The sequence below is a fragment of the Dendrobates tinctorius genome, unplaced genomic scaffold, assembly GCF_039654945.1.
Source record: "Dendrobates tinctorius isolate UK_male_01 unplaced genomic scaffold, ASM3965494v1 ptg000003l, whole genome shotgun sequence".
NCBI lineage: Eukaryota > Metazoa > Chordata > Amphibia > Anura > Dendrobatidae > Dendrobates > Dendrobates tinctorius.
In genome coordinates this window covers 16,709,802-16,729,700 of record NW_027361671.1, presented here as the reverse complement: position 1 = coordinate 16,729,700, position 19,899 = coordinate 16,709,802, and the positions used below count along the sequence as shown (strand labels likewise).

At 42.3% G+C, this 19,899-nt stretch overlaps 1 protein-coding gene across 1 annotated transcript in view; it reads left to right on the top strand.

Moving 5' to 3' along the window:
- Window positions 1-19,899, top strand: part of MEF2C (myocyte enhancer factor 2C) — a 351,699-nt gene that overhangs the window by 12,736 nt on the left and 319,064 nt on the right. The window contains exon 2 of the mRNA XM_073586067.1: window positions 15,689-15,771. The gene's annotated coding sequence lies outside the window, so the exon portion shown is untranslated. The remainder of the gene's footprint in view (window positions 1-15,688; window positions 15,772-19,899) is intronic.

The window sequence follows — 19,899 nt, the reverse complement described above, 5'->3', positions numbered from 1 at the left end:
GGAAGATGGTGAACAAAGGTATATAATGGTAGTATATATGGGATACTAAATAATACACCATATTGGGCCACAATTACGGCTAGCATCCCACAACCATAAACACCATGGACATTGATAGACCGGTTGCCAGAGACAATATGAAAAGGGGAAGGAACAAGTCCAAAACAACAACCATAGGTCGAATATAAAATTGCTTTATTTGTGGACAGGCAAAAAACAATAAACCATGCTGAAATGCCAGAAAACGGCCCGGTACCGAGTATCCCAACTGCCCTGGAGGGCGATCCAGACGCCTTTGCAGGTGTTTCCAGTTAATTATTCTAATTTACTGTGATAATGACTTTTGAGTTTCCATGGGCTGTAAGCCATAATCATCAACATTAACAGAAATAAACACTTGAAATAGATCACTCTGTTTGTAATGACTCTATATAATATATGAGTTTCACTTTATGTATTGAAGTACTGAAATAAATTAACTTTTTGATGATATTCTAATTTTGTGAGAAGCACCTGTACGTCCTGATGTTCCTGAGAAATCAAAATACTGAGAGGGTGGAAGAAGTGCTCACGGTGTGGTATGCCACAGTTTAAGCCTTTATGCTGTCCCGGTCATGGATAAGAACAGCCAAAGGGACAGAGGTGGCCTATGGGCCGCAGTTTGCCCAGGTTTGCAGTATGCTAATAATGGAATACTCATACTGTACATGTTATGTGGAATGGCTGCCTAGGCACCAATGTTAACCTCTCTAGGCTCCTAGATTGACATTTTTTTTCTTTAAATCAGTTTTATCACTGCTGGAACTGATTAAAATAATCCACAGGCACTTTTACTAAAAATTCAGGTCTAAGAATGACATTAAAATCAGTAAGAAAAGCTACTTATTGGAATGACTCAGCGTGTTCATATGGGTATCCAACACAGCACAACTCAGCTGCAAAAACAATTGACAACTCTGCCATCTGTCTTTGCCTTTAGACAAAGCTAATAACCTAAAGGTACCAGCTGTGCCAAATTGGTACAAATACATTATCCCATTAGGCTTTTTTCGGAATAGTCAAACGATAACTACAGAAAATATGTAAAATAACGATAATTGAAAAACAAAAACATAGATCATTACTTTTTTCTACAGTTGTCAGAAAAGCTTCAATAAGTAATGTTAAGTAGTCAATTGACAAAATGATCTTTACATTAGATGGTAAGCAACATAAGGAAAATATTAAACACCATACTATTTTTAAATTTATACACTTTTACTCTGAAAATTGATACATAATATATAAGTAAAATTATAATTAAATAATTTAATAAAATCTAATAATACCCAACAAACCTTTATAATCATATGACCCATCAAGGTGCACACTACAGCCCTCACAGACATCCCCCAATTATTGCTTCTCTATGAGATCAGATAGAGAGCCACTCAGCTCCAACTTTGGTGAACTTGAGCCCTCAATGTTGTGCTAAATTTTCCTGAAGGAATATATCTGGCTTTCCTTGAAAAATAAGTTTGTTACTAAGGGATAGGACTAGGGATGAGTGAGTAATGAAATACTCGGACTCACTGTACTTGTTACGAGTAGCTCCTAATACTTGGGTAATCGTAACGAGTAGCTAGTCCAATGTAAGTCTATGGGAAATGCGAGTAATGGGCTCTTTGTGTGTGCTGGGCAGGGTGGGGACTGTGTGAAGACTGTGCCGGGCTGGACGGGACTGTGCTGGGCGGGACTGTGCTGGCCTGTGCGGGACTGTGGGGACTGTGCTGGCTGTGCAGGACTGGGCTGTGCAAGACTTTGCTGGGTTGTGCTGGTTCAAGGCTGTGCGCGACTGTGCTGTGCTGCGTTGTGCGGGAACTGTGCTGGGCAGTGTGGGGACTGTGTGGGGACTGTGCAGGGCTATGCGGGACTGTGCTGGGCTGTGCGGGACTGTGCTGGGCAGTGCGGGAACTGTGCAGGGCTGTGCAGAACTGTGCTGGGCTGTGCGGGACTGTGATGGGCTGTGAGGGAATGTCCTGTGCTGTGCGGGGACTGTGCCGGGCTATGTAGGACTGTGCTGGGCTGTGCGGGACTGTGCTGGGCTGTGCGGGGACTGTGCCGTGCTGTGCAGGGACTGTGCGGGGACTGTGCTGGGCTATGTGGGACTGTGCTGGGCTGTACGGGACTGTGCTGGACTGTGTGGGGACTGTGTTGGCTGTGCGGGACTGTGCTGGGCTGTGCAGGACTGTGCTGGGTGTGCGGGACTGTGTGGGGACTGTGCTGGCTGTGCAGGACTGTGCTGGGCTGTGGGGGACTGTGCTGGGTTGTGCGGGAACTGTGCAGGGCTGTGCGGAACTGTGCTGGACTGTGCTGGGCTGTGCGGGGATTGTGTGGGGACTGTGCTGGGCTGTGCGGGAACTGTGCAGGGCTGTGCGGAACTGTATTGGGCTGTGCGGGACTGTGCTGGGCTGTGCGGGAACTGTGCAGGGCTATGCGGAACTGTGCTTGGCTGTGCGGGACAGTGCTGGGCTGTGAGGGAATGTCCTGTGCTGTGTGGGGACTGTGCCGGGCTATGTGGAACTGTGCCTGGCTGTGTGGGACTGTGCTGGGCTGTGCGGGGACTGTGCGGGGCTGTGCAGGGACTGTGCACGGACTGTGCTGGGCTGTGCAGGACTGTGTTGGGCTGTGCGGGACAGTGTGGGGACTGTGCTGGCTATGCGGGACTGTGCTGGGCTGTGCGAGACTGTGCTGGGCTGTGCTGGTGTGACACCCCAGAGTCCGGTTGTCACAGTGACATCGCCTCCCTCTAAAAGGTGAAGTCATGCTTGGAGGCAGAAAAGGGACCCCCATGCCAGGCAACATAGATTTAATCACAATTTCCTGCTGCAGGTCAGAAAAGGGAGATGCCTTATAAATTCTGGCCAGCAGAGGGGGTTGGTGAGTCAGCTAGAGGTGAGCTGAGGGAGTTGTCATGGAAACGAAACAGCTGTGAGCTGTGGAGAGAAATGACAGTTACAACGTGAGGAGGTGAGGAAAAGAGATCTTTCTGGAAGATCCTGTCAGATGAGGACAGGCAGCTGATCTGTGAAGAGGGAAAGGACAAGAGCAGAGACTGAGAGACTCTAGGGAAGCTAAAATACTGCATATAGCAGATCCCTGAGTGAAGCACTAATAAAGAGAAAAGGGACATCAGAGTCCTAGGCTGACAGGAACTGTACGCCCTGATAGCCGAATCTGAAAGTACAGGGGATTGTAAATTCCTGTGCACATTGAACATCTGAGGGCACGTCAGCGGATAAGGAGCCCGGGGCAGATGGTGAAAAGGATGGTACCCGTGGAATAGGCTCACGCTGACAGCCTTACAGGTTAATGAAACCATCACGAATAGAGGGTCGCAGCATAGTTATATACAGCGGAGACCCACACACAAAGAGCAGAAAGGAAGGTCCTAAATCCCCACCTGGCAAGGTGGATCCCCTGAATGCCTCCAGGCGAGCCAGACTCATTCCATCACCTGTATATGGTACTCTGGACTACAACCTATTACCAGTAAAAGGTAAAGAAACTGCAGCTCTCTGTGTCTTTCTCTCATTTATATGCACCCCAACATTTACAGCCATTTTTACTATTTATTTAACATCTTTGCCCTGGGACTACAGCCCTACCTGTGGAGGGCTACAACACCATAGCTGCACCCAACATCCATCCCAGAGAAGCAACACCGCAGCGCTGGTCACCTCTGACTAGAATACCACAGGTGGCATCACGTATTTCACCATCTAATATCTTTAATCTTTATTTTTACCACATAAATACCACACAACTTCCCCCTATTTTTATTACTGGATGCCTCTGGGCCACGGACTGGGTCGCCGCCGCCGTGACACCGTCCCGCATTGAAGTCGACGGGCCCGGTACTGAGTACCCCCAGGCCCCGCAGGGCGCTCCACGGGACTGTGCTGGGCTGTGCGGGGATTGTGTGGGGACTGTGCTGGGATGTGCGGGACTGTGCTGGGCTGTGAGGGAATGCCCTGTGCTGTGCGGGGACTATGCCGGGCTACGTGGGACTGTGCCGGGCTGTGCGGGACTGTGCTGGGCTGTGCGGGGACTGTGCTGGGCTGTGCGGGGACTGTGCCGGGCTGTGCGGGACTGTGCTGGGCTGTGCGGGAACTGTGCAGGGCTGTGCGGGACTATGCTGGGCTCTGCAGGGACTGTGCGGGCTGTGCCAAATATTGCGAGGCGAGTAGTGAAATTTACTCGCCAGAATTTGAGAACCGCGAGTACCGCATTACTGAGAATCTTAACGAGTATACTCGCTCATCCCTAGTTAGGACCCGCATTGATTTCTGTGCTATTGGAATAAAAGGTCATCAATATTTTGGTAAAAGACAACAATATCAATTCTACAGTAGGAAAGATAAAGTAAAGAACAAAGCTATTTTAGGCTATATGCACACGGTGCGGATTCTGCTGCGGATCCGCAGCGTTTCTGGCCCTGCGGGTCCGCAGCAGTTTCTGCTGCGTTGTACAGTACCATTGTTTCCAATGATAAAAACAAAAACGCTGTGCACATGCTGAGGATTTTTCCGCGCGGATTTGCTGCGGGTTACAATCCGCAGCATGTCAATTGTTTGTGGGGAATCTGCTGCTCCATTGTAGAGGTGTGAAACCGCAGGGCTAAACCGCAGCCTAAACCGCAGGTCTTTTTGACCTGTGGTTTTTCCAAAATCCGAGCGGAAAAGTCCGCACCACCGAAAACTACATGTGCACATAGCCTTGAGGCTATGTTCACACAGTGCTTTTTTGCTGCATGTTTTTTTCTGCAGTCAAAACCTGCTCTCTTGGCAGTAAAAAGATGCGTAGGTTTTGCTGTGTTTTTTTTCTGCTTTTTTTGCTATGTTTTGGAGCACATTATATGTGATATTTGTCTTCAGCACATGTTTAGTAAAACTAGCTTCATTCACCAAAACAGCAGCAAAAACGCATGGTTTCATTTCTCATTGCTTTCTAAAGTGAAAAAATGCAGCAAAAATGCTGAAAGAAATAATTGACACGCTGCAGTTTTCAAAAAGCAGTTTTTACAATTCAGTCAGGAAAAAGAAAACAATTGTATGCATGAGATTTCTTTTGCTGGTTCTGTAAGGCCATGTTCACACGTTCAGTATTTGGTCAGTATTTTACCTCATTATTTGTAAGCCAAAACCAGGAGTGGAACAATCAGAGGAAAAGTATAATAGAAACCCATCACCACTTCTGTATTTATCACCCACTCCTGGTTTTGACTTACAAACAGTGATGTAAAATACTCACCAGATACTGAATGTGTGAATGTGGCCTATCAGGTTTATTCGGCCATGTGATGGGGGCATTAGGCCATGTTCCCACCACATTCAGTATTTGGTCAGTATTTCACATCAGTATTTGTATGCCAAAATTACAAATACAGAGGTCACAAATACTGACCAAATACTGAACATGGCCGGAAAAGCATAATTTTAATTTGCATAAAAAAATCATAAAAAGTTACAAAAACTCAATGTATGAACATAGCCTTAGGGTGTATTGAAATGTATGCATTAGCAAAGTTTGAATTCGAAAACCTGAGGATTCTCCTTATGTGGGGTAACTGGTAAGCTAAGAGAAAAGCTACCTATAGTGTTCACTTTGTTGGCTTCTTTTTCCTGTATATGCTCCATCATTGAGCTACTCCCTGCTCCAAACAGCTATAAAAGATGTTGGATATTTGTCCACTTTGTTACAGTCTTGTCTTTTTTAGCTTTCCTTGCTCATAAAGATGCAGACAGATGTCAACTTCATTTCCATCGCTTAGCTCCCTAGTTTCCCTTTCTCTTCCTAATGACTCTGTATAGGTTTTTGGGGTACTTGCCCTGGAGCCTCTTCCCTGAGGGGTGTGTTTTGGCTTTGCCAAAATCTGACGTTAAGGCCTCGTGCCCACGTTCTGTATTTGGTCAGTATTTTACTTCAGTATTTGTAAGCCTAACCAGGAGTGGGTGACAAATACAGAAGTGGTGACGTGTCTCTATTATACTTTTCCTCTGATTGGTCCACGCCTGGTTTTGGCCTACAAATACTGCAGTCAAATACTGACCAAATACTGAACGTGTGAATGTGGCCTTACTGGAAAAATTAGTACTGGCATCATCAGTGTTTTTGGATCAGTGTGCCATCCGTGTGCCATCTGTGTTTTTCCTGATGCCATCCATGTGCTGTACCAGTTTTTCACTAACCTATGGACTTATTTTGTTTCCTCCGTGCTGCCGGTTAATTATGGCCATATCTCTGTGTGGTTTATTCAAATGCTCGGCCAGTGTAAAACCAGACATGTGCGCAGCAGCATAGGGTATAATAGGTACGTGTGGCATCCGTGAAAAAAAGGATACCATGCGTGCTGCAAACATGGACATGTGAACGTGGCCTTACAGAGAGTGGTTCTAAATTGTTTCCCTATGGTGGATCACCATGAATAAAGTGACAAATTAAAAGAAGAAAAAAATGTTGAAAAGAAAAGTTGAAAAATGTGTTAATCGTATGATGTATTGATAAAGAAAAATGATCTTTAGCTGGAAGAATGTGTAAAACATCTTTCCTCTAGCCTCTAGCTATGCTGGCATTCATATATAATAAAATGTAGCAATAATGCGCTATACATTTTATGTTTCGTTTCTGATCTGCAGAAATGAACTGTTATCTTGTGAAGAACCATGCTGTGTGTTATGCCGTGAAGCATATTCCACATCTGGTAATTCTCCAGAAAGAAGAATAATAATAAAAAAATCTGAAAAAAAATACGAAATATTGCAATAATTATATTATAAGTGGATATACTGTACGTGTGCCTCAATGTCCATTTGGTTCGATAATCCAAACTAAGTTTCAATCAAGCGATTCTTATATTTTATCCTTTTTCATTTTTCTCAAAATGAAATTTATAAATTCTTGAAAGTCCCCAGCCATGGTTTGTCTACCCACTGAGGTCTCAGACCATTTGTTCTTAACAGTAATGGGATGATATTGTGTATACTACAAACATGGCGACATTCTTTTCTATTTTCATCTTCAGCAGCTGTTAAAGGAAAATCGTCACCCGGAAAGTTTTATCTCCCTCTAAGATGGGGTATTCTAGGAATGATCAGATGTGGGTGTAGAATCTGTTCACTAAGGTCGGACTGTTGCTAAATTTACTCAATAAAATACAGCGAGTGCGATCACCTGATGTCTGGATCCGTGTCTATTTCTGCAACATATAGAGTAACAATCTAATTCCCAGTTATTAAATATACAGCATAATGTAATAGGAAATACTAGACTAGAGGTCTGAAAACGTAGACCTGAAGACCTACATGCCGTATGACCTTGAAGACAACTGCACTCACTGCATTTATTACATTCTATAGGACAGCAGTAATAATTCGGATTCGCAAATGTAGGTGAATGTACAAAATCCATTATTGCTAAAGACAGGTCATCAATATTTCACTGATTGGGGTCTAACTTAAAACTCGTGGGCCTCAATACAAAATCTCCAATTGGCACCCCAAATATTGCAGTAATAGTCTATATAACATTTTTCATATGAGCCAAATGGACCTTCTAAGTCCCCTAGGCACCCACCAGGGCCAGGGTGCCAGGGTCTGATTCCTAGGACCCTTAATGATAAGTATTATCAAAGTCAGTTAATTGAATGAGACTAATTTGTAGAACCATAATGACACATACAGACAAGTCTCTGTACTTGCAGAGTTTTCCAGTGAGTTTCCATAGGAGTCTTCAGACCTCCAAAGAAGGCAGACATGGCTTATTACTATCTCTGCCTTCTTGATTGCTGCACACAGAGTGCTGAAGGATTGCTGTGAGTACAGATTAGGAAGCGCTCTCAGCGATAGACTCAGAGATCATGTGATTCCTGGGTGCCTGGAGGTGCACATAGATAATCTTTGTAGTGCAAATAGGGGGATAAATTCACCCTGTAACTGAGGCTATTATGGCAGCCCCATTTTCAGAAGAAATCATATGTAAAAGAAAAGAATATTTAAATGACGTAAAGCACCCCCTGAAAAGATATTTTATAACCTTCCAAAGAGAACAATGTGTGAAATAAATGAAAAAATAAAATAAAGATGATAAAAGACACTTCCAGTTCAAATCGATTTTTCTAGTCCCACCCAGTGGAGAAAAAAACAAGTGAAAATAAATAAGAATAATTTGTACAGAAAGGGGAACTCAATTTAAGCTTTATGGTTTTAAAAAATGTAAAAATCATTGAAAAGCAGGCACGTATTTCCTATTTGCTTAATATTTTCCCCCATTATTGTAAAAAAAATGAAAATGATATAAAAATTAAGCACATGTATGACTATAAGAAAAAATACTTGAACGTCCCAATGAGAACATGGGCAAAAAAACTCCTGAAAATGTGTCTGGTCATGAGCAGGAGAAAATTACCTTGTCTTGAACTGCTTAATTCTGATAATCAATGAAGCTCTGAGCAATTAGACACCATCACTTCAACATTCATGATCAATCAATTGATCAAAGACTGAGTCAGGAATAACTCCTTTAGGCCTCTTTCACACATCCATGTCTCCAATACGAGTGATGACAGTTTTCACATGTACCGGAGATATTGACACACGTAGACCCATTCAAATGAATGAGTCTATGCACATATCTGTGTTTTTCACGGACCGTGTGTCCGAGTGACCCACACATCAACATGTCCATTTTTTACTGTCAGCAAGGTCTGCAAAACATCCGCACATGTGCACATGGAGAACACATATTGATGTCTTCCGTGTGACAGGCATCGGCAACGGGGAAGAAGCGCTACAGTAAGCACTGTTCCTCGGCGGCAGGTGCTGAAGAATGCTCTCATCATTCTCCCCTGCTCTAACGGCGATCGGCGCGAGCAGAAGAGAATGATGAGAGTTATATTAAAGTCAGAACGATGACAGCAGGTGAGAGCTTTTGGGACTATTTCTCCCATCATCTGACATCTGCTGCCACTAATAACAGTGACAGTAGGAGCGGATGATCGGGGTTTTCTTCACCCGCCGCCTGCGATATAATGAAATAAATGAATGAAAAACCCGGCATAGGTTCCCTCCTATTTATTTAAATATTTTAAAAAACGGCGTGGGGTCCCCCCATTTTTGACAACCAGCCTTTCTAAAGCTCACAGCAGGGGGCTGGTATTCTCAGGCTGGTAAGGGGCCATTGATATAGGCCACCCCAGCCTAAAAATAGCAGCCCACAGCGGCCCAGAAAAGGCACATCTATTACATGTGCCAATTCTGGCGCTTTGCCCAGCTCTTCCCACTTGCCCTGTAGCAATGACAAGTGGGGTGATAGTTGGGGGGTTGATGTCACCTTAGTATTGTCAGGTGACATCAAGCACACGGCTTAGTAAAGGAGAGGCATCTATAAGACACCTATCCATTACTAATCCTATAGTTATATGGTAAATAAAGACACAGCCAGAATAAAGTCCTTTAATTGAAAAAATGATCTCAATTAAAACCCTTTAATGTCCAATGATGGACACAGTCCGTCATTAGACATATCCCCTGCTTTGATGAGGGCTCCGGCGCTGAGCCCGCATCAAAGTCGGGACATGTCAGCTGTTATGAACAGCTGACATGTGTCCGCAATAGGCGCAAGCGGAATCGCCGTCCGTCCGCGCCTATTAACTAGTTAAATCCCGCTGTCAAAGCTGACAGCGGGCATTTAAATAGCATTGCTGGCCGCCGGGCCGGAAATGACCTCATCTCCGATCCCCGTCATGTGATCGGGGTCGGTGTCATGTTGCCTGGACAACCAGAGGTCACAGGAGTAAATTTGCTACATATGGGCGATCTGCTCATTGCCCATATGTAGCAGAGCCGATTGGGTTGCGCATGCTTCTAGCCTCATATGGAGGCTTTTGAAGCTTGCCAAAGTAAAAAAAAAAGTTCAAATCACCCCCCTTTCGCCCCAATCAAAATAAAACAGTAAAAAAAATTTCCACATGCACATATTAGGTATCGCCGCATTCAGAATTGCACGATCTATCAATAAAAAAGCAATAACCCAATCGCTAAACGGCGTAGAGAGAAAAAAATTCAAAACGCCAGAATTACGTTTTTTTGGTCGCCAAGACATTGCATTAAAATGCAATAACGGGTGATCAAAAGAATGTATCTGCACAAAAGTGGTATCATTAAAAACGTCAGCCCGGCACGGAAAAAATAAGCCCTCACCCGACCCCAAATCAAGAAAAATGGAGACGCTACGGGTCTCGGAAAATTGCGCAAATTTTTTTTTTTAGCAAACTTTGGAATTTTTTTTCACCACTTAGTTAAAAGAGGACATAGACATGTTTGGTGTCTATGAACTTGTAATGACCAGAAGAATCATAATGGCAGGTCAGATTTAGCATCTAGTGAACCTAGCAAAAAGCCAAGCAAAAAAACAAGTGTGGGATTGCACTTTTTTTGCAATTTCACCGCACTTGGAATTTTTTTTTTCCCGTTTTTGAGTACACAACATAGCAAAACCAATAGTGCCATTTAAAAGTACAACTCGTCCCACAAAAAATAAGCCCTCACATGGCCATATAGACGGAAAAATAAATAAGTTATGGCTCTGGAAAGAAGGAGAGCGAAAAATCGAAAAAAGCTCCGGCCATTAAGGGGTTAAACCATACTTACTGCATCGCCTAATTCCAGCAAAGCCCTCGATCTCCTGTAATAGAAGTAAAATAAAAAACAACAATATACAATACCTGTCTGTCGTTCTGTCCCACGCCGTAATCCAATTCTGGGGGCTAAATAGTTTTCAATCTGGACGGTGCCAAGATGTGACCTTCCAGACTGAAAACTACTGGTGAATGAGCTGCTCTAAGCACAGCATCATTGACCAGAGGTGCCTGCGCTCTCAGCATTTCATTCACTAGTGGTTTTCAGCCAGGACAGTCGCATCTTGGCCCCTTACCAGCCTGAGAATAACAACCCCCAGCTGTGAGCTTTAACAAGGCTAGTTGTCAAAAATGGGGGACCCCACGCCATTTTTTAAATTATTTATGTAAATAATTAAAACTAAGGTGTGGGGACCCCTCTATTGGTGATAACCAACCTTACTGAAACTGACAGCTGAGGGTTGCAGCCCCCGGCTGTGAGTTTTGCCTGGTTGGTTAAATAAACCCACGCCGGTTTTTTTCATTCATTTATTTCATTATATCGCAGGCGGCGGGTGAGGAATACCCCAATCATCCACTCCTGCTGTCACTGTTATTAGCCGCAGTAGGTGTCAGATGATGAGAGTAATAGTCTGAAAAGCCCCCACCTGCTGTCATCATTTTGACTTTAATATGACTCTCATCAATCTCTTCTGCTCTCGCCGATTGCTGGCAGAGCAGGGGAGAATGATAAGAGCACCCGCCGCCGGGGAACAGCACTTACTGTAGCGCTTCTTCCCCGGCGGCCTTCTGTGTGATACTGATGCGGCACATGGACGGAACATGGTTGTCACACGTATTACATTTACAACACATGGACACACAGACGTGGATATCTCTGGTATTGGTTTTTCCCAGTACCGGAAACCTCAGGATGTGTGAAAACCGGCCTGTTTATATATTTCAGCCATGTTGCGGTGTTTTAGCTGCACACCGTGGCCGCAATGTGTGAGCACACAGATGTCATCATTGTTCTGTATTTTAAAATTCAGTGGGTAGGAGAACCTAAGATTTTTTTTTTAGATGTGAAAAGCAATAATTGTAAAAATTGACACACGGATAGAAAATGGATAAAGCACTCTGAAAAAACAAGGACCATTTTTTAAGTATGAAAAAATCAACATGTCCAAAACCAGTCTGATATCCATTTTTCTTCCGCCATTTAGTAAGTGTTTCCTTTCCTGGGTACGTCTTAGCTGCAGGAGATTGAACCGTGAGGTTTGAAGCTACAATGTTGAAACCATACAGCAATACAAAACTTTGAGAACACAGTGCTTTTACCATGTACGGAGATAATTAATAACTCACAGTGTAAAGTTTATTGGAGACGAGTTCAAGATTATTACAAGAAAAGCACAGACGCTTGAATTCTTGTGCACAGGGAAATGTATCTGTAGTAATGACATACATGGTGTAACCCTTATCTTCACCCTTAACACTGCAATGGAAGAAATGACCCAGGAGTTGAAAGAAATTGTTGAAAGTCACTTTTACATTGTTTGGATCTTACTAAAAATATGTTCCGTGAATAATTGACAGTTAACATCTATTAACATATTAACAGCGAGAGGTATGTTATCACATTTCATTCATACTGTCACATGTCTGCTTTCCAACTAATAAAATTGGTGAGCTTCATTTTCTTCACTCTCATGTAACGTTTCCCATGCCTGTCTTCCGGGCAAGATCTATACATGAGGACACTGCCATGACCTTTCCTGACCCGTTCCCAAGCATTTCTCTTGACTTCCCGATTTGTTCCCAGGCAATTCTTCTGACACAGTTTTCTGTAAAGTTTTGTATTTAATCTTTGTTATCTTGAATTTTTTCTCAAGAGCCTCTTTTCTTGTTTAATGTTACCATCGGCAAACCTTCTCCCCTTGTCCATGGCCAGTGTTACAATGGTGCTGGCAGTACTAGCTCGCTTTCATAGCTTTACTAAACTCAAGCTTAAAAAAATGGAACGGATCTCGGAGAAACTTGTTCTTGTTTAATAGAAAATAATAAGAGAATGGAAATACTGGAATATTACTCATGGTGATAAGATATTTCATATTGAGTAGGTTTATATGACTTTGATCCCTTGCTAATGTTGCCCACTGACAAAGACATGAACAGTCTATAATTTTAAGGGTAGGTTAATTTTAACATTGAGACATAGAATATCAAAAATAAAATCCAGAAAATCACATTGTATAAATTATAAAAAATTATTTGCATTTTGCAGTGAGAAATAAGTATTTGATCCCTCTGGCCAACAAAACGTAATACTTGGTGGCAAAACCAAGATCATCTCTAAATCATTAAGATTTGGAGGCTGTCGCTTTAACCTATCAATATTGGCAGAATTGACCAGCAGTCTAATCTGTAAGGGGGTCTCCCGACATTCTCCTGCTAAATGGTCTCATCGAAGATGTGGGTCAGATAGCTTGAATTTTAAAGCTTATCACTTTTTTTTATTCAGGAGAGAACCCAGAAACTATCCGCTCTCCCTATTGAAAATCTCTTTAAACATTCAACTTGAGCTGAATGTTCATGTGTATGGGACAGCTGGGAGAGATAGGTGATGACTGTATGTGCTCTCGTCCATCAGCTATCACACATGTAAAGAGCTTTAAAGGGTTTTCAGCTTTCTGTGTCCATTGTATAGTGACAGAGCTGATAATCAGCAGCTTGTTCTGTAGTGATAATCTCCTGCTGATAAACCACTGACTGTATCAAAAAAGCTAAACAAAACTTGACCCAGTAATTAACTCATTGCTGTAATTAGGGTCTCGGCCCCTACATTATGCTGCTCTCATTTTCCCCTCACATCTCTCATTCTCCCCTCACTCCTCTCATTTTCCCCCTTACAACTCTCATTTTCCCCCTCACTCCTCTTATTTCCCCCTCACATCTCTCATTTTCCCCTCACTCCTCTCATTTTCCCCTCACTACTCTCATTTTCACCTCACACCTCTCATTTTCCCCTCACTCCTTTCATTTTCCCTCCTCACTCCTCTCACTTTCACCTCACTCCTCTCTTCCCCTCACAAGTGCACAACAATTTCCTGTTATGCCGACAGTGGTGTAATCCATGAGGTTCCTCCCTTTTGCCTTGACATCATGCCTAACAGGAGCAACTCAATTCTAGACACGACAGTGTTAGATGCGGTCTGTGCCTGCCGCGCACTGATACTCTGAAGGTGGTGGCACTGATTGCAGCTCACAGTGGCTGGGACGACGCAGCCGGTGAGTTTTGCAGGGTGGCTTTCGAGGTGATTGTGTCTCCACCTGTGTGCACTAACAACGTGGGCCGTGTGGACGGGGCTTTACGTGTGAAGTGAGTGTGGTTATGCAGAGTGGGCGGGGCTATGTGGAGTGGGCATGGCTTGATACATACACACACATACATAAACTCAGCTTTATATATGTAGATAGATATACATGAGCGCACTGACACACACATATATACAGTATAACATAATAGTATATATATTTATATACTGTACATACAGTATATATACATGTGAGCACTGACACACACATATACTGTATACAGTGTACATAGTTATATATAGACTTTTCTGTAAATACTGTCTAAACTCTATGACATCTCTGGCCATATTATTCTGCCTACTTCTCTTATTCTTTCAGATGAAGCTTCTTTTCTGTTCTTTAATTAAAAAAAAAAATAGAAACATATATTGGAGCTTGACAGCAAAAAAAAACTCTTTGCATCAAGAGAACCATATGTTCAAAATGATGATTGTCAGCTGGGCCTTTCTCCATCACCCCTGTGATGCCACACTGGCATGAACGATATTGGAGCACTTTGTGCTTTCATAGCTCGGCTTCAAAACCATCCGTCAGCTTTCTAGTGGTTGCAGGGCTGGGTCATGCAGGGACAATACAGAAAACAGCTGCATGGGAGATCCCTGCTGTTTGATAGCCACCATGTCTTTAAAGCAGCGGTCTTAGTACATCCCAGCTCAAGTGCTACGAAATGCTCCTAGAATTACAGTATAATAATAATGTCCCTTATTTACTGAATGCCGGTAAGAAATATCGTACAGCGCTTTCCAATCATGAGTAACTAAATGTAATGCATAAAAGTTACTAAGGTTATAGATCCATCATCCAAATACTGACTGAGAAAGTCCTACTAATACCTAGGGAAGGTGAACGTGTATGAATGTACAATCTAATCTTTTACATAAATAATAATAAAAATTATAATAATAATAATAATAATAAATTCAGATACAGCAAATTTATTTTTGGCCAATATAGTGTGGCAACCAGCAATTCTGTGTAAAATATAATTCTATGATAAATTGTGCCAACAAAAACTCATCTGTTGATATAGAGATAGATAGATGTTTCTTTGGAAGCACAATTTAAAGCGCCACTCCAGCATTTTTTGTTCTTTCAGCGCTGGAGTGGTGCACTGCTCTTTGTTCCCTGACCCCAGTATTATACTCATTAGTGAGGAGTGAGTATACTCGTAGTTCGGGTGATCTCCGAGTATTTTAGTGTGCTCGGAGATTTAGTTTTCGTCGTCTCATTTGCATGATTTGCGACTGCTAGACAGGCTGAATACATGTGTGGAATGCCTGTTTGTTAGGGAATTCCCACATGTATTCAGGCTGTCTGCAAGTCACAAATCATGCAGCTGAGACCACGAAAACTAAATCTCCGAGCACGCCAAAATACTCAGAGGACAACGAGTATACTCGCTCATCACTAATACTCACCTGTTGACGTATTCAGCTCTTCCCAGTGCCGCTCTGGTCCATGGCGCCATCTTGTGACTGCAACTTCTGACTGAGAGTAAGTGGGAGGTCACAAACGCCCAACAAACAATGCAGCAATTTGTCGGGTCCCAAACTGCAGAAGGCGACCGTAGCAGCTAAAGAATAAGGATTTTACATGTTTTTCTTAAGCAAAATTTAAGAAAATAATAATTATATTTTCCAATATTTTATTTTGAAGGTGCCGAAAAAGAGAACTGTGAAATAACTTCAATGCAACTGAAAAGCTTTAAACGCTTGAATTTGGAAACCGAGGTGTGAACGGTAAGTTTCTCCTTCTTTTTATCATATACACTGCACCATGTATGTAAGGGAAAGAGGCAGACCGGCTACATACATCAGTCAGGTAATGTAATCAGCTTACACCACATAGTAACATGGAAGGCACTGACAAAAATAACTAAAGTCAATGAAATATCAAAAATATATCATCCAAATAAATCTTTTGCTATATTTAACTACCCACAAATGTTTTTAAGAAGAAAATATTTTCCAGACTAAACGGTCATATAGGAGATTCTCTGTTTTACACTTGTCATTTTGATGCTGTTTTTTTTCCTGAAAACTAAGACTAGAACCTAGAGAGAGGAGGAAAAGCTTTACTGAAAATTTACATGGCTCCATCTCTAGTTCATGACTTCTGATGCATCATTATAGTATGCATAGGGTTAAAGAATTATTCCCATTTCAGCCTCTTAGGGCTCAGACATGACCGACTTTGTTCAGATTCTGACCACACAGTGGTGTAATTATAAAAGATTATTAATAGTATTGGTCTTCTCATATGGGCCAAAAGGATATTTTGGAACCCCACTGGTAGAACAGCCTGAAATATTAGGAATAAGAATATATGTTTCCTGCATACTGTTATATACAGTACCGGTCAAAAGGTTGTGTAGAGAGGTAAGTAATAAAATTGCACCTACCTGCAGCCACCACAAGAAGGCGCATGACTACTTATTATACAATGTGTAATTCAATGCAATACAGTACTGAGCAAAAGTTTTGACACCCCTGTTCATGCAATGGCTTTCCTTGTTCTTGTTGGAATGAGCATATTGTAGATTATGACTGAAGGCAGCAAAACCATAAAGAGACACGTGTGAAACAAACCAGCATATCTGTTTAACCTTAGATTCTCCAAGGAACTCCCTTTTACTCTCAGGACAACTTTACACACCCTTGGCATTCTTTCAAGCAGCTTCATCAGGTGGTCTCCTTTGATGGCTTTATGGTTTTGCTGCCTTCAGTCTGAATCGTCAATGTGCACATTCCAACAAGAATAAGAATAAAACAGTGCTTACTCTATGTACACTAAGCTGTCATGGTCGCCTTGTGGTGGCTGTGGGTGGTCGGAATTACATCTAGGTCTATTCCTGGGAGTTGGAAATTGTAATCCAAAAATGAATCTCAAAACTTTATCTCAGAAGATTGAACTTTAGAACATGATGTGTAAAAATGGACCTTCACTTTCACACTTTTACCATTGTAGAGCAGTACTCTATTCAAAAGAAGTCACCATCAATCCAACCACTGACGCCACCACCCATCGTCTATACGTCAGCTGTAGGGCATGCTCAACCTCAGATCCATTCTTTCTCTATGGGTGCTGTTGATCACTATCATCTATCTCTGAATCCCACTGATTTTGACGTTACTCTGTCCTGTGTATAAGTGATAAAGTCTTCTTACTTGACTACCCCTTTAAGAAATAAACTGCATGAAGAACTGAACTGGAACTTAATAATATTAGCTATATCAATAATATAAGTGATATTGTTATGAAGACAATAGCAATGATGGTAGAAATGTGGGTAGTAAAAGTCATTTTAATAAGCATGACACCGTTATTTCTCAAATAAAACCTTCAAAGAATGGTAAACCTTTTAATGTTAAGCAGGATGTCTATAAACTATAAGGTCCAGTATACAGAAATTCAACGTCTTTTAAATATTATTAAAGGCTTAGTCCCAAAATGACTTAGCTTTCTGATCACTTGGGGTCTGACCGCTGGGACCCCCAACGTTCCAGGGAAAATGTCCTATATGGAACTGAGGTGTGCACGCTCAGCCTATGACTATGAGACTAACGGAGAACACTTATCAGTCCAATGGAGAATTGTTGGCAGCGGATAATTCAGGATACTCTCCAAGCATCTGACAACAGAGCTTCTTTATTCAGGAACAATATATGATAAGCTTAACAGATCAGGAATAAATCATTTGTGTGTCTCTATCTGTGCATCATTTGCTGCTTCTCTCATACACAGACACAGGAAAACAGGAAATACAGTCACATGCTCTCCCTGTGTGAGCCTCTGGGAGTTTTTTTTGCTCTAACTTTATAAATAGCATACAAATTTAGCAACTAAACACTCATAGACAGGAAAGGAGTTGTTGCAACAAACATATTCCAACAAGAATGAATGGAATGGAGGTCAAGCATTTGCACATATGCCCCATTCAAGACAAGATCCACACTGGGGGGTTACAGTGCCCCATTGTTGGGATCACAGGGGGTTCAGCAGTAAGAATCCCTGCGATCAGCAAATTGTTTTCTATCTCATATCCTTTATCTTGGGAACATTATTAGAAATATTATTATTGGAATATTAGGTTGGCTTTTGTCTTCAGATATTATCCTTTTTTGTATTCTACCCTTATAACCTCATCTGATTTCTATCCTCATAATTCCCCTTTGTCCACTAACACTGTATGAGGTCACTTTCACTATTCTTAAAATTAGAAAACATGATCTTTATGAATATTTCTTTAAAATGGTTTTCCAACTGATCAAAATTGCACCTTTCGAGGTTTCTATAAGTTAAAATTAGTACAGGGAATCAAGCTGCTCCTTATGGATGCCATACAGGTCTCACCGAGTGCCCACTGATCTGTGCTTCCCGCTCCCATCCTTGACCAACTAGAAATGGCTGGAATTGCCCACTCAGCCAATCACTGGCCACGGTAGTGGTAGTAGCTGGCTGAGGGTCTCTGTGATGTATCGTACGTGTATTTCTGCAGTAGTTTTGTAAAACTTACATCTTAAAATTGCGTTATAAGACCAACACGGAGCAGGCTGTGCAGAAGGTGTGCGATAATGCTCAGAATATGCAGCTGCACTCTGCTCCCCCTTTGTCCTCACGCCACTAATCGTCAGATTGTCAGATATTCCCTATTACTGGTGTTTGGATGAAATCTGTCTGTAGTTCGATGGAGAGTGAGGAAAGCGTGTATTGTAGTACTTTCCAGCTCGGCTGACCTCTTGTTGACCACAATAAGCATTTGGTGCGTTTTTGATGTTGTATATCTTCCCTGAAGCAATAACGCAGTGTCTTACAGCTCCAGCAAAACGGATGGGATTTATAGAAATCTCCTGCCCACTGTGCTCCTCTTTTACGATGTGTAAACTGACCTACGGTGCTTTTTTCCAATCCGCAACAAGTCACCTTCATTGCGGGTGCGCTGACTTCTCTGTGCGGAATTTCCCCATAGACTTGGATTAGATGCAGAAAATTCACAGGTAAAAATTGTACGTGTGTCTTTAATGCGTTTACGCAGCATAAACGCATCGAAAACGCATGTAATCCGTACCTAAGAATGTCAATGCCAGGAAGTTTCAAAAACAAAGCAGCTTTATTTAAAGCATAACACACCAAACAGAGACAAAACACACAGCAAAAAAGTGATAGAAACGCACACAAAAATGCAATGAAAAAAAACACAAGTAAACAAATGCGCAGAAATTCTACAGCATCAAAAACAACAAACACTGATTTTGAAACGTATCCACATCTGCTGGAGATCCCAAATGACTCATCTCTGAAATCACTTCTTTATGCCACACTATGCTGAGACTATGGCTTCCCATACAGATTAGATGGCTATCGGCCGACAGCTGTCTCGACTGTCCCTTCCATATACTGCAGCGCTCGCTGAGCCACGCCAGCGATCCTGTGTTCTCTATGAGAGGATCTCTCCCAGACATCTCCAGTGGTTGTTTGTCACAGGGAAAACGCAAGGTAGTCTGAAGTCGGAGGTGCTGGATTCTTATCTCACCCAACGATCATCTGCCCAAAGGTCACATACACATCAGATTGTCAACTGAACAAATCAATATTGGAGGCTTCAACTGACATTAGTCTAATGTGTATGGGGGGATTGTATGTAAAGTTTATAGACAGGAGCCTGTACTACAAACCGTCCACGACAGTAGACGACATTTCCACATACTTTGGTAAGACCAGAGCTCTTCCTGTGTACGGTTTATTGTATATCGCTTTCTTGTGAGTGGTATGGAGCAATATTGGCCTCATGGAATGGGGATTTCACGTCCTGGTTTAATGCTCGGCTGATTTCTATAGCTCCTCTCGTGTCCCCGTGCTGGTATTAT